Source organism: Mastomys coucha, unplaced genomic scaffold (assembly GCF_008632895.1).
Source record: "Mastomys coucha isolate ucsf_1 unplaced genomic scaffold, UCSF_Mcou_1 pScaffold9, whole genome shotgun sequence".
NCBI classification, from domain to species: domain Eukaryota; kingdom Metazoa; phylum Chordata; class Mammalia; order Rodentia; family Muridae; genus Mastomys; species Mastomys coucha.
Window position 1 is genome coordinate 69469593 of NW_022196915.1, and position 14581 is coordinate 69484173.

At 37.0% G+C, this 14581-nt stretch overlaps 1 long non-coding RNA gene across 1 annotated transcript in view; it reads right to left on the bottom strand.

Annotated features, from left to right (window-relative positions):
* Positions 1-7849: 7849 nt before the first annotated feature.
* The window catches only part of LOC116084657, a 32445-nt gene continuing 25713 nt past the window's right edge, over positions 7850-14581 (bottom strand). The window contains exons 2-4 of the long non-coding RNA XR_004116205.1: positions 10418-10538; positions 9639-9735; positions 7850-7965 (exon numbers count right to left, since the gene is read on the bottom strand). This is a non-coding gene — a long non-coding RNA (uncharacterized LOC116084657). The remainder of the gene's footprint in view (positions 7966-9638; positions 9736-10417; positions 10539-14581) is intronic.

The window sequence follows — 14581 nt, forward strand, 5'->3', positions numbered from 1 at the left end:
TATATATGTTTTATTTTAGTGCTTCTTGTATTGGGGATTCCCTATTTAATCTTGGTCTAATGTTTAGTTCATGTATGCATTTCATTAGTTCTCTTGCTAGAGAAGTAACTCTGACCACTACTTACTACCTTAGGTTTGAGCAGGCCATTAAATAAATCTTTCAATGTCTCATGTTGTTGTTGGTTGACAAGTCATGTGATAATCCCATGGTATATTAGAAAATCCCATGTATTCTTAGAAAAATATTTTAATATTTGTGAAATGTGTTCCTTGTTCATATTGTATGATATTTGGGGTCCCATAATGGGAAATACAATTCCATAATGTGAGTATGATTAAAGATTTGTTTCGATGTGGTCCATTTTTGGTGGACTCCAATGCATATATCTCTACCAAGGTGCATCCATATATGCTCCTTTCCATTGTTTTAATGCTCCTATGAAGTGCATCTATAAGGTATGGCTGAAACTCATCCAGTGTCCTATGCTTCCCTAATAATTGTTTGTGAATCTAACTTTATGTCTTGGGCAATGTTTGCATAGGTTTATTGCATGTTCAATACTTTTCCATGTCACCTTTATTGTTGCCTTAAAAACACTGGAACATAACATGTATTTCTGTATGTTCCAGGGTCTCATGTTCTTTTAATATATCTTTGGTGGTAATCTCTGTCTCTAAGTCTCTAGTCATGATTGGTTTCCATTCTGTTTAAACCTTAATTTGTTGGAGTCTATCTGTTCTGCTTTTCCAATTTTGCTTTATTCTCATTGCTAGGTTGGCTAGCTTATCCTTGGACCATATATCTTTGCCATCAATTTTCCAGTTGTTCACTTTCCATTTTCCTATCCATATGGCTATACCATTGACTATGCACCATGAGTTGTGGAGAGCGGTAGAGCTGGGGAGGCATTCGCCATGACAAGATGGCGCCTACTTCCGCTGTAACTCCTGGTAAACAACTGTTTGTGCATGTGTGTAGAGTGAAAAGATGCCAAGTCATGGCCCATCACAGGGCGTCACGTGGGGTGATGAGCAAACAGCCAATCATGGGTGGACACGCCACGCTGTGGACGGACACAACGCACTGTGGTGTATATAAGCAGTGCTGATTATTGGCTCGGCCTTTTTCCTCTGGAGGAAGCAATAAAACGGTTGCTGCAGAAGGATCCTAGTGTTCACGTGTCTTCTTGTTGGTGAGACGACTGCGCGGGCCACAATGAGTCAGTGAACAAATGAAATGCTTTTTGTTTTCCTTTGAGGCTTTGCCTTGCTGCCAGCAAGGCTGCTACTACTTTTGCATTGTGGGAAGCCATCGTAAGCACATCGCCATTACAAGATGGCGATGACATCCGGCTTGCCGTTAGCATAAAAATGCCTTGTGCGCGTGTGCCTGTAAATCCCAACAATCTGTGGTGGAGTGCCTTTGGTCACGTCAAATGGCCTGATCGTCTCACAGCCTATTATGAGTCGCCACGTCTGAGGCGGGCATAGAGCTCTATATAAGGGAAGGGTTTTGAGATAGTCGGGGTCCTCCTCAACTGAAGCTTGTGATCTCGCTCTCAAGATACATTAAAGCTTGTACTGCAGAAGGATCCTGTGTGTGCCGCATTGTTCCTGCTGGCGGGAGATAGCGCGGGACATTGCATGTTGTACAGATTTAGCTATTTCTTCTTATTGTGATCACCACTCCATTCCCTGGGTCTGGAGGCTGCCACCTTCCACAAGACCATAATCTGTTTACTGGTTTCAGAACCATCTGTAAACCAGACATTAACCAGAGAAGGTTGGTACTCTCCTGTCCCCCAGTACCCAAGTGGTACCTGTTTCTGGAGAGGGGTGGCATTTGGGATGATTGATAATCCCTGTGGAGTCATAGGGCAGTTAGTCTAAAGTATGGGCTCCAATGCTTTTGGTACCAACTCCTTTGCAGGTAGGATGCCAGATCAAAAGAGCTCTGCTAAGTACCATTTCCATTGTAGTGCTTTCTCTTCCATGGGTAGATCAGCCCATGCTTCCTCTGGGGTCTTGATCCAATCTAGGATTGGGATGGTGGTTCTAAATATTATTTGGTTGTTCTGCAGCATGCCATGCAAGGTTTTAAGGACTTGTATCCTGTCCAAATTGTTTTCTCAAATAGAGAGAATTTGGTTTCCGACCACGAAAAGTATTTACAATAGAAGCCTAATGGCAAATCTCCACCATTTACTTTTGCAAATATATTCCGGTTTCCTCTTTTTGGTGTAGTATGTCTAAATATATTTATCATGTGGTTGGATGTATTATAGTTTCAAATATTCCTTTATATGCTCTTGCACTGTTTTCACACCCTGTTCTTGGAGTTTATCCCAAATTAAATTATTCACTTTATATATAAGGGTTATAGAATGACTTATAAGTATGGCCTTGAACCATGTATCTCGTCCTGGTGACTTATCCTTATTGATGGTCCAAACATCATTTCTCAATACTCACATGGTTTGGTCTACTTTTTTATTTTCTTCTCTTGTCCTGTTTTCATGATATTATGAACATATGAATATAAAACACAAGTAGGTGTTGGTGTGACCTTATCAAACAATTAATTCTCTGCTTTGTGGGTGCAGTGGTATGCCAAAGCACATGTCCGACAAATCTATAGTTGCCAGCCATTTTGGTACTGCTTTCTTAATCCTCGTGAAAATATCTTCTCATCTGGTAATTGTTCTGGTAGTTTAGGGGGCAATACATTAATTCTCTAATAATGTACTGCCATTTGCCATTTACCATTCGGTTTTGAAACTGAGTTGCCTAAATTACTCCTTCTTTTAGTAGTCTTTCAGTGTTTCAAATATCTCCTAATTTCCTCCTTTAACTGGGTATTGTGGCATAAATGGAGACGTAATGTTGATAGTCCTATAGGTCCTATTTTTATTTCTACTGATTACATTTTACTTTGGAAATCTTTTTAAATTTTAGGAAATCAGGGGGAAAGTTTAAGACCATTGGAAAGCATAAAATAATTTCTGCTGTACTCCAACATGCAAAATCCATGAGAATTATTTTTCATATTCCATTAATTCTAATTTATATGCTAGTACTCTGGATTCTCCTGCCACTCCTTGTATAGTTATTTTTTCTTCCTTGATATAGTATGTGGTATTCCTGTATTATATTAACATCACTGCCTGTATCAATTAGCCATCTAAGACTTATTATCTAATTCTTAATTTTTAGGGGTAATATAATATATGGTCTTATTGGTTGGTACCTGACTTGATTCCTGATTGTTTCTATGTACTGCTGTCTTCCTTTATGGTCACCTCTGTTCCCTAATAAAAGGCTAGGTTTGTTCATTCCAAAAATCCTATTTGGTGTATACCTCTGTTGGGTTCTGTTTATAAATGCCATTCCAGGATTTTTGTCAAAGGGTCTGATATTTGTGAATGGTCTGAAAAATCTGGGTGTTATCCTTAATTTAAATTGTTTTCTTCTTATATTTAATGTTACTATTTTTTTCTTGGTCTAACTCCCTGTATCCTTTAAAGAAATAAATTTTTGAGTAGTCCTACCAAATTAATTCTCATGTGTGGTGGTGCCCCCTTAACTAAAATTTTTTTGAATTGTGGTATAAGTGGAACAGTCTTTGGTTTATCTAGTTTATTATATGTAAACAAGAGTACTCCTAGTTTTCTCACTAGCAAAATGACCTATTGAAAAGTGTTCCATTTTGTTGCTTCAAATTGTGTGAGGTCTAAAGGTGGAACTGTGTACCTTCAAGTTGGAGTTATTCAGTCCAGGAGAGAGTTTGCAGCACCTTGGGCAGTTTCTAGGACTTGCTCTACAGCTTCATACATGCCAGGTTTTCTGATATATTCTTGATTTTTTCCTCATCTCTAATTGTGACAACATTACTGTATTTGCTCCTTTTTCCAAGAGCTTTATCATATAGGATGCATCCTTCATTCCATTCTGGCATATTCTTGACTCAATTGACTTATTTATTGAAGAGTGTATGGTCTAATTATTATTTGTTGCTCAAGCTGCTCCTCATTGTTCCCAAATACTGGGAATCTTTTAGGGTGTATTGACCTTGGAAGATGTCATCGGGATATGACTGTCTTGCCCTGTCCAATGTTAGGACAACATCTTTAAAAGGATTGCTCACTCCCATTTCTTAGTTATATTAATGACTAGATTTTGCCCATTTGTCACTCATTATCTATGTTCACTATGATTTTCAACAATATTGCTGTAACTTCTTTACTAGCTTCATGCTCTATTAGTGGCTTTCCTACTTGTGAACTTGTTAGAAACACCCCAATCTTCGCGTCTTTAAACCCAATTTTCCTTTTGGCCTTATTCTTTGTTCTAAGCCATTTCCTCTCTCTGCGATCACGGTGGCATCTGGACTCACTTTTATGGCTTTGAAGCCACTGACTAGTTTCTTTATTCTGGTGTTACTGCATGTGCTAGGGAGTATAGAACTGTAGTAGTTTTCTTTCTCATATACCACACAAAGTTGGTTTGAAGTGGGTTTCTTACTACTTTTTCCAAAAATGTATCTGCCTTTCTTACCAGACATTTGGCTACCCTGTCTCTCATGGGTTTAGCTGACCTCAGCTTTTCCTACGGCTTTAGCAGCAGTTGGCAACAAGATATGGTGTCCCTTACCAGGCTTTGGGGTGGTGGTCCCTTCTTGACTATCTCCCTTAGAGTTCTGACTAGCTCTGCACTTGGGCTGCCATTAACTTTGTATGACTAGCGGCTTACTGACAATTTAGTGAAATTTAGACTTGTCAGGAAAGATATAGCCCTTAGAGGGTCTAGTTTTATTTTCATGGTGATACCTTGAAGGTAGAATCCTGTTGCTTAGGACTAGGAAGGAGAGATGGAGTTCAGATGCCATTTCATCTCGAGGATTATTCACTACAATAATAAACATCAGTCCACAACACATGTATGCTATTATGACTCAGAAGCAAGTGGCAGAGATGATCTCAGGTCAGAGAGCAGGACTACTTTATGCAATCCTTAATTAATAAAATAATTCTATCTACTTAAGTCTTTTTCACAGACAAATTATTACTGCCTATACCAGATATATAAAATAACATGGGACCTTACTCCTCAGCTACCTAAACTAAATGAAATAAATGAGTCCCAACTTTCCTTACTGCAACATGGGTGACTTCCTATTTAAAGAATTCCTTCCAGGACTAAGATTGTTTTAACCCCCTTGCCTCTTTTCTAGACCTATAACAACAGAGCACAGGGATGCTGCCAATTAAACTGTTACTGGCTTGACATGTGCATTACCCCTTCTCTCTACTCCTGTAGTGACTACTCCACAGGTCTGTCACTACCCGGAAAGGAAGTTAAAAGCAATGAATGCAGAACGAGCCCCCCAAGCTTTCCTGGTGGCTTGGAGGAAGTCCCTGGAAGCTCTAAATCAGCTCCAGCTAGCTGACAGGGAGAAACCTTCTTCTCCTCCTGTAGTATCTAAAGACAGAGCCAGAGATGGGGTAGGTTTCACCCATGATGCAACTATGTTTTCTGAATGGAGATTGCCCTTCTCAGCCAGATTTGTTTATAGGTGCTTTGCATTGGGCTACCTTTGCTCTCAAGAGATCTAAAAGATTTGTTGCAGCCTTGATATTGGTGATCACAGCCTTAATAGATGTGATTTCTAGTTTTTGTCTATCCACTACATCCTTAGTTAAAAACGTTCACACAGCACATCATGTAGATAGATCTGTTATCCAAAATTATGTCAATAGCACTCATGATCCAGGAGAATATTGATAGGGGATTTCAGGATAAGCTTAAGGCTTTAGAGGAAGCAGTTCTATTTATGGGAAATCAAATTCAAAATATTAAGATCAGGCTTTCAGTACAATACCATTCGATGTTCCATTGGGTCTATGTAAATCCCTTGGAATATAATACTTCTGAACATAATTGGTCTAAGATTTGATCTCATTTAAAGGAGCTTTGGAACAATTCTAATTTGGCTTTGGATATTGATTCCCTATATCATAAAATCATGGATATTAGTACCTCTAGAGTGGGTTCCCCTTCTACTGAGGAAGGGTATGTACATGTGCTTCAGCTGTGCATGAGTACATTTTTTTTTTAATCTTCCTGGGAAACATTGCTGATAAATGAAGGACTTGCAGTTGGTTTACTCTTACTAGTTTTAATTCTTTTTAGAGTTTGCATCAGACGAGTCAAGAGCTCAGAGTCATCTTTTGTACTCTCAAATTAAAAACAAAAAAGGGGGAGATGATGAGTCCTACATTGCGTGGTAGAAACAAAATGACATGGTACGTAACCCTGGAAGAGAGACCACAAGGCATGGGCTTCCAGGACTGTGATGGTTGCTGTGGACATGTGGCTTGTTTGTATAATAATGCATATATTTTCATGCTCCTCCTTTGAGGAATGTCCTCTTTGTCAAGGTTAGTGACTCCAGGATCATCTGAGATAAAATGTGTCCTGGAGGAGAGGGTTTGGCTAATGACTCAACAAAGTGGTAAATGCTGAGACATTGAGTACAAGAATTCTAAGAACATGAATTTGAAAATATATAATTTCTCAACTATGCAAAATAAAAGGATGTAATAGGAGAGACTTCACAGACCTAGAAGACCAGAGGCAGCTGAATTGTTAGCAAAGTTTCAGAAAGATACAGAGGCAGGCAGATTCAGGGACAGGCAAGTTCCTGGTTTCAAGATCATCCTGGAATAGAGTGAATTTAGTTCCAGGTTTGGTTGGAATCTTTTTCTTTAGTTTTCATTTTTTTATTAGATATTTTCTTTATTTACATTTCAAATGTTCTTCCCTTTCCTGGTTTCCCCTTGAAAAAGCTCCTATTCACTTCCCCCTCCCCCTGATCACCAACCCACCTTCTCCTGCTTCCTGGCCCTGGCATTCCCCTACACTGGGGCATAGAGTGTTCACAGGACCAAGGGCCTCTTCTCCCATTGATGACTGACTAGGCCATCCTCTGCTAGAGCTAGAATGATGAGTCCCACCATGCATACTCTTTGGTTGGTGGATTCGTCCCTGGGAGTCCTGTGGCTACTGGTTAGTTCATCCTAAGGGGGTACAAACCCCTTTAGCTTCTTGGGTCCTTTCTCTTTCTCTGTCCTTGAGGACCCTGTGCTCAGTCCAAAGGTTGGCATCATTTTGGTCTGGTGTGTGACTATATTGCCCAAGTTGTTTATAACTCCCTATTCCTTTTGTCCTCATTTTAGGAAATCATTTGGTATTCCTCAGTTGAGAATTCTTTGTTTAGCTTTGTACCCCATTTTTAATAGTGTTATTTGGTTCTCTGGAGTCTAACTTCATGAGTTCTTTGTATATATTGGATATTAGCCCTCTATCAGAATAGGATTGGTAAAGATCTTTTCCCAATCTGTTGTTTACCATTTTGTCCTATTCACAGTATCCTTTGCCTTACAGAAGCTTTGCAACTTTATGTGGCCCCATTTGTCAATTCTTGATCTTAGAGCATATGCTATTGGTGTTCTGTTCAGGAAAATTTCCCCTGTTCCCATGTGTTCGAGGCTCTTCCCCACTCTATTTTCTATTAGTTTTAGTGTATCTGGTTTTATGTGGTGGTCCTTGATCCACTTGGACTTGAGCTTTGTACAAGGAGATAGGAATGGATCAATTTGCATTCTTCTATATGCTAACCTCCAGTTGAGCCAGCACCATTTGTTGAAAATGCTGTCTTCTTTTCCACTGGATAGTTTTAACTCCTTTGTCAAAAATTAAATGACCATTTCTGGGTCTTTAATTCTATTCCATTGATCTATTTGCCTGTTACTGTACCAATAACATGCAGTTTTTATCACAGTTGCTCTGTAGTACAGCTTGAGTTCAGGGATGGTGATTCTACCAGAAGTTCTTCTATTGTTGAGAATATCTTGTGACAGGATTGAATCCACCAAAGTTTACAAAGGCAGGCAGATCTCTGAATTCCTTTGCAAGTAAAAAACAAAACAAAACAAAAAACTAAAAACAAAAACAAAACAAAATCATGACTTGCTGTCTCTTTCCTAAGAGTCAAGGAGCTAATGTAATGGGATGCTGATTCATGTGATGGTCTAGAGGGAAAGTGGAATAAATGACACAACTGATATGTTAATGAACAACTGGGCTTTTGGTCTGCATGATATGAGCTGGCACTTCTTTAGAATTTCTTCCAAATGCTGACCTATCCTAAGGTCTCTGGATAGCTAAAAGAGATCTTGAATGATTTAATATAGCCCTCTTCTGGTCTTCATGTACACCTGAAATCCAGGCAGATTAGTGAGCCCACACCCTACCTGTCTCTCAGGAGGTCTTCCAAAACCAGGGACATAGAGCAACTTGCCTGCCCTCCACCCCAAAGCTTTCTGTCTCCTGGAAGTTTTGCCTTAACCAGGGACACAAAGACACAAGGACACAGGGACATAGGGGGCCCAATCTAATGAGAGGCACAGTAAACCTGTCCTAAACAGAGACAGAGACTGCATCCAAGGAGGCCTGCTTTAACCCAAGTCACACAGCTCTACCTGCCTCCAAGGAGGCTTCTTCCATTCTGAGATACGCAAGCCAGTCAACACCAGGAATAACCAGATGTGTCCTCACAATTTTTGTTGTAAAAACCTAGGAGCATTTGAACTTTTCATTTCCTCATATATACTATTGACATTTGAATTCTCCTCATGGGTTCAGCTTTTATCATATTTGATTGCATTTAAATTCTAGATATTAGGTGGATTTCATCAATATGAGTACTTATAAAAAGAGATATACATTTTAAAATTAGTTTCTATATATTCCATTTTTTATGATTTTTCTTTGGGGAAGGATTTTAATTCAATTAGTGTTCATTTGTGAAACGCTTCAAAACCTTAGTTCAACAGATGCCATATTAGAGCCACCAAGCCACCATTGACCTAAGAGATCAGTATATAGATCTTAATACCTGTCAAAAAGACAAGGATCAAATCCATCAAATTACATAGTTCTCAGAAAGTTCTTAAATGGACTACTCTTGCTCTTTGGCTTTTGTAGTTCTGCTTCTGGCTGCCTATTCTTGCTAACTAAACTGGGTCAACCTAGGAGGTGGTTTGTGTGCTTAAAAGCTCAACCTGAGAAAGGTCTGAAACTTCATCCAGGCCCAGAACATGTAGTAAAGTCATGGCTAGCTAATATGGGCTTTCTATTGCCTTAACCATATGCCTTGTCCTTGTTGGATAACTCATAATACCATCTCAAAGGTTTCCTTCTCAGAACATGTGTCATCAAAGAGTAAGTAGCATAGGCAAGTTTCTCATGGTTTACAGTAGTAGAACTAGATGGTATTTTGTATTCTTGTTTGCTTTTTCTCACCATTAACTCTGAAACATCCACTCAGTCACTGCTAATTATCTCTTTTCCATTGCTCTATGGTATAACTTTGCATGTGGGTACAAATAATTGTTCTTTTAGTGTTGCTCTGTGAACATTTAAAATTTTTTTCTATAGGGAGTGATAATGAAGCAATTCTAATAGTTTTGCTTTTGCTGAAGATATAACTATGAATTATCATAGATTATAAATGGAATATGGCAGTATTCAATTTGAGTAGGTAAACCAACAAATATTTTTAAGTTACAGTAACTTACTTTTCCTTGAGCCTCCTGTCACTGTCATGGTGGATGAAGAATCTTGTTACTGCCAATGATGTTTTTTCATCTTTCAATTTAATTTGGATTGCAATTGCTGTGGGAGTAACCCATTTGGTAATATTTTGTTGTATAAATTTTTAATACTTTTATATCTTAATAGCAGTTTATATGCTAATTTAAAATTACATTTAAACAGTAAAACTATTGGACTATATTTATAACCTTTCTCCCCATATACACATATACACATACAACTCCTGTAAATTCCTTTTAGATAATTAATATAAAGTAAACCATTCTATATTCATATTTTACCAAAATATACCATGCTTTTTTGCCTGTGCTCTTGATACACATTTTCCCCAATATCAGTAATATTATTTTTAGAATATTTTATAGAACAATGGTTTAGAAGACTTCCATAGATTCTTGACCAAATTTCCACAAGTATAAACAAATTAGTATAATATATTCCTATAAACTAAGGTGTATATATTTATATTCTATGTTTAATTAATACCTAATTTGTTCCTGTTTTATATTGTCCTGGTAAATGTTGGATATTAGTGTAACTATATTGAGAGATGCCCATGAAAATAATGTAGCATACTTCAGATAGGTCAATGAATGGTTATTGGCAAATGTCTAGTAAACAAAAAAGGACAACCCAGAACAGACCAATATTGCCAATAAACTGTGACCTGAGTTAAACAAAAACAAAACAAAACAAACAAAGGAATAAAACCCAAAAAGGAATGCAGCAAAGTTGCACTCACCAGTTCAGATATTTGTGCCTTCTGCATCTGCCCCAGGAGTTGAGCCATTCAAAGTCTTTAAAGGTCTGCAACCTCAGACAAGTCCATGTTGTTGCTTCCTATTATCTTGTGCTTCCTGAGACTGAGAAAGTACAGATTTCCTTCACTCTCCAGCCTCCATGGCTGACCGACTCAGCCTATCACCATTTAACTAACTAATATCTCACAGTTAATAATCATTTGAATACTTTTGTTCTCCCTAAAAATCCAGCTGCACTAAGAATTTCAGTTTCTTTTCCTCTCTTCTTTTTTGTATTCTTATTTTTCTCTTTTGGAATTCCATGGAGGATACCCTGTTGCATACAAATAATTTTGATTTCACAGTTGCAAGACTTTGACCTTAAGATCTTATTTGCTTTAAAAGATGCTTTTCAAATGTTTTGGGATTCTCTCCAGTGGAATGTATATGTTTAAATAGTTATGATTGGGCTGATGATGCTATCAATCTTAGAAGAAAGATTGGTTAGCTTGGGACATAAACCACTCCTAGGTTTATGGAGGTCTATGGCCCCTAACAGGTGCACTAGGCCCTTCCTTTCCTGAGCATTAAGCACAGAAAACTGTTGAGAACACACTTAGAAAAACTAAGTTGCCTGGAAGAGACCATGACAAAGGTGCCTGCACATTGTACAGGGAGCTGCAGGTTTCCAGCTTTATCAGCCATATCCAAAACTGTGGTGAATTGCTAGAATGGTTTTTGTGCATCTTTAAGTGAAGCCTCACTCATACTATATTATGTGATCCAAATAAAACACATTGTTTGCCAATTCAGACATTGGTGGTTGTAATGGCTATTCCTGGCTTCCAGCTTGACTATATATGGAATGAACTACAGTCCAGAATCTGAATACTTAAGAGTGATCCAGATCTTGAGGCTGGGAGATACAAATTTCTGACCTGGATCTTGGTATGGAGATCTTGAAGAATAGTGACTATGAATCCCAGGAGACTAAGGCAAGAAGATATCTGAGTTCAAAGTCAGCCTGGGACAAAACAAGTCCCAGATCTAGGCATGATGGTACATACCTTTAATCCTGGGCTCACCTTTTATTGGAGACCTAAATAAAGACATTAGAAGAAGGAAGATTGACTCTTCTTCACTTGCTTGCATTTACTTGCCAAAACATCTGTTGGAAATTACTAGCCTTGTGAGACTCAACAACTACTGGATCCTTTGACTTCCCATTCACAACTGACTACTGTTGGAGAGTTGGACTATAGGCTATAAATCATCATAACACATAGGTTCTATGACTCTAGAGAACCCTGTCAAATATAGTGGTATTATCTTGGTCTTTCCTTTGTTCCCTAGTTAAGGTGATTAAACACTGAGCAGTAGTTGGGCCATAATAAATTGAAAATATACAAAGGAATTGCACACTAGTTTTTTAAAATCTGAAAAACTGATTTGATCAATTAATGTGAATAATAGTAATTTAGTAAGAAATTACTCTCAGAAATTACTAGGGAATTATTTAGTATAAAAAGCTAAAGCAGAGAATACAATGGCCTCATGAATGAAGAATTTGAAACAATTGTGAGACTTATTATTTTTTTACCACATTTATTCCATGCAAACCACCATATGTTTCTTTAAAAAAATAATTTCACAATGTGAATGGGGTCACTGAAAAGTGATAGGTGGACTTGGGCATATTAAGAGTACAATAAGACCATAGTTTTCAAATCGTTGAAATCCTCACTGTCATACAGATAATGAGCATGTGTCAATGTCACATTTAACACATTAATGAGAGAATCCGAAGAGTGTAAGAGCTTGTTAAAACTCTGAGGAGCTGGTGATTGTGTAATGTAGAAATAAATGCTGAAATAAGATTGCTAGTTTCTAAACCTATAAAGTTTCAGAGACTTTTAAACTACTCTTAAGCTAAAAGTTAGTTGATATAGTTATATGAATATAGAACACACAAAACTCTTAGGTGAAACTTTAGAAGACAATAAATTACTTACAGAAGATACAGTAATCAGAGAATAACTTTTGCCCTGCATTTACCTCTAAGAGTCTAATAACAACAATAAAATATGTAGAAAGTTAACTTCATTAAAAATGTACTACTATCAAGTTAAAGGGAAGAGTTTTAACATTTGTTCATAGTGTTTGAAGTGACTGAAATTAAACTCAAATTCTACCTATAATCTACACTTAAAACTAAAATTATGAAAAGCAAATACCCAGGACATTATGAATTAATGCCAACTTATATTACATATTTGTTCTGCTTTCTGGGTTCATTTAAATAATTATAATAATTTGTAAGTATGTAGTATCACTAACCATAAAGCATAAGGTTATAGAACTACCTTTTATCTCAGAATATTAAAATTAAATGATAATTTTGCTACTTGGTTGTTTTAGCAGCTACAAGTCTGAGACTCGACAGATAGGAGCAGTTCTGGTATCTGTTATATCAAAAAGACTTCACAGGTAACTCTTTCAAAAACCACATAGACTTCACATTAACTCTTTCAAAACCACATAAGACTTACAATTATACTGTGCCAAGTAAAGATGAGATTTTAACTTACCATTTCTGTAATATTTATTTATCCACTAGGGCAATAATTGAAAGGAGAACATAGATTTAAAATATGCAAATATTATAATATCAGCAAAAATAAGGGTCAAGTAGAGAATATGACTATATTTTGTTCATACCCAAAATATATTGCTTTGGCATGTTATGCTGTACTAAAATACATCCTGCAAATAATAACTACCTGGCCATCTTCTGGCATCTCCTTTTGTTATGCTTTGTCTCTCAAGTAAGGACATAAATAGTAGAACTTTCCCTAAAAGTATTAATTTCCCTAAACTATTTTGTAAAATTTATAATTCCCTACTCCAGAACCAAGCAATATTACTGAGAAAAAAATGTAAAAGTAATATTGCCCATGCCCACACTCTTGGAAACTTCATTGCCTTTCCACACTTTAAAACAAGTCATGAGATCCTAATTCCTATAGTGACCCATCCATTTGGTAGAGTTATGAAGGTCCAACAGAGAGACTAATTCCATTGTCATGGAATACTCTGCATACTCTAGTAAAATATTTTTTCATGGTTGTCTAGTATTCATTAACCCATATCAAAAAATGACAGTTTTTTTCTAAGATGATGAGCATGATCAGAAAAACAAAAATTTAAAAATAGTAAATCAGTTTTTCATAATCTGAGAAAAACTATCCTCTAGAAGAAAAAGAAAGAAACTATATATACATATACATACACATACTCATATTCATATACATACATATACACATAATATACATATATTTGTGTACTTGTATATAATCATGTATAAAATAATTGCATGTTTCTGAGTGATATATAGATATTCTTGAGTATGCATAATGTCTGCATGTACATGGATAACAAAGGTCATTTTGGTCTTCTTCCTCTCTTATGCTATACCTTATTTTGAGACAATTTTCATTAACCAAACTACAACTTTACCAATTTGCTAATGAGTTTGGTCAAGAGGCTAAACTATCCATGTCCCACAAATGTTGTGGTTATAAACATGCTCTTTTGTTGTCTGACTTACTTCATGTGAAATCTAGAAATCAAAAATCGGGTCATCATTCATGCAAAACTAAGGAAATCATATTATCTTGCAATAAAAGTTATCAGAGGCTTGAGAGACGGCTCAACAGTTAATAATGTTATATGTTGCTGTTGCAATGGAGTTGGATTAGCCTACCAACATTAACATAGTGACTCAGAAACATTCACATTTCCAGTTTTAAAAGAATAGAAGAGTTCTGACTTCTGCAAGCAGCAGGCATACATAGAGTACACATATGTACACACAAGCAAAGTGTATGCATGCACATGCAAGCATACACACACACACACACACACACACACACACACACACACACAGTGCATTCTCATCTAATTACATCAAATAATGTTCTGAACCCAGGTTTAATTGATATTCTTTTTTGTGTTTTGGATCTTATGGTGTGCAGTTGCTGTTACAAAGTCATCTGCTTTGAGATTTCTAAAAAAATTTGTAACTGTATATGTCTGTGTGTCTGTGTGTGTGTGTATGTGTGTGTGTGAGAGAGAGAGAGAGAGAGAGAGAGAGAGAGAGAGAGAGA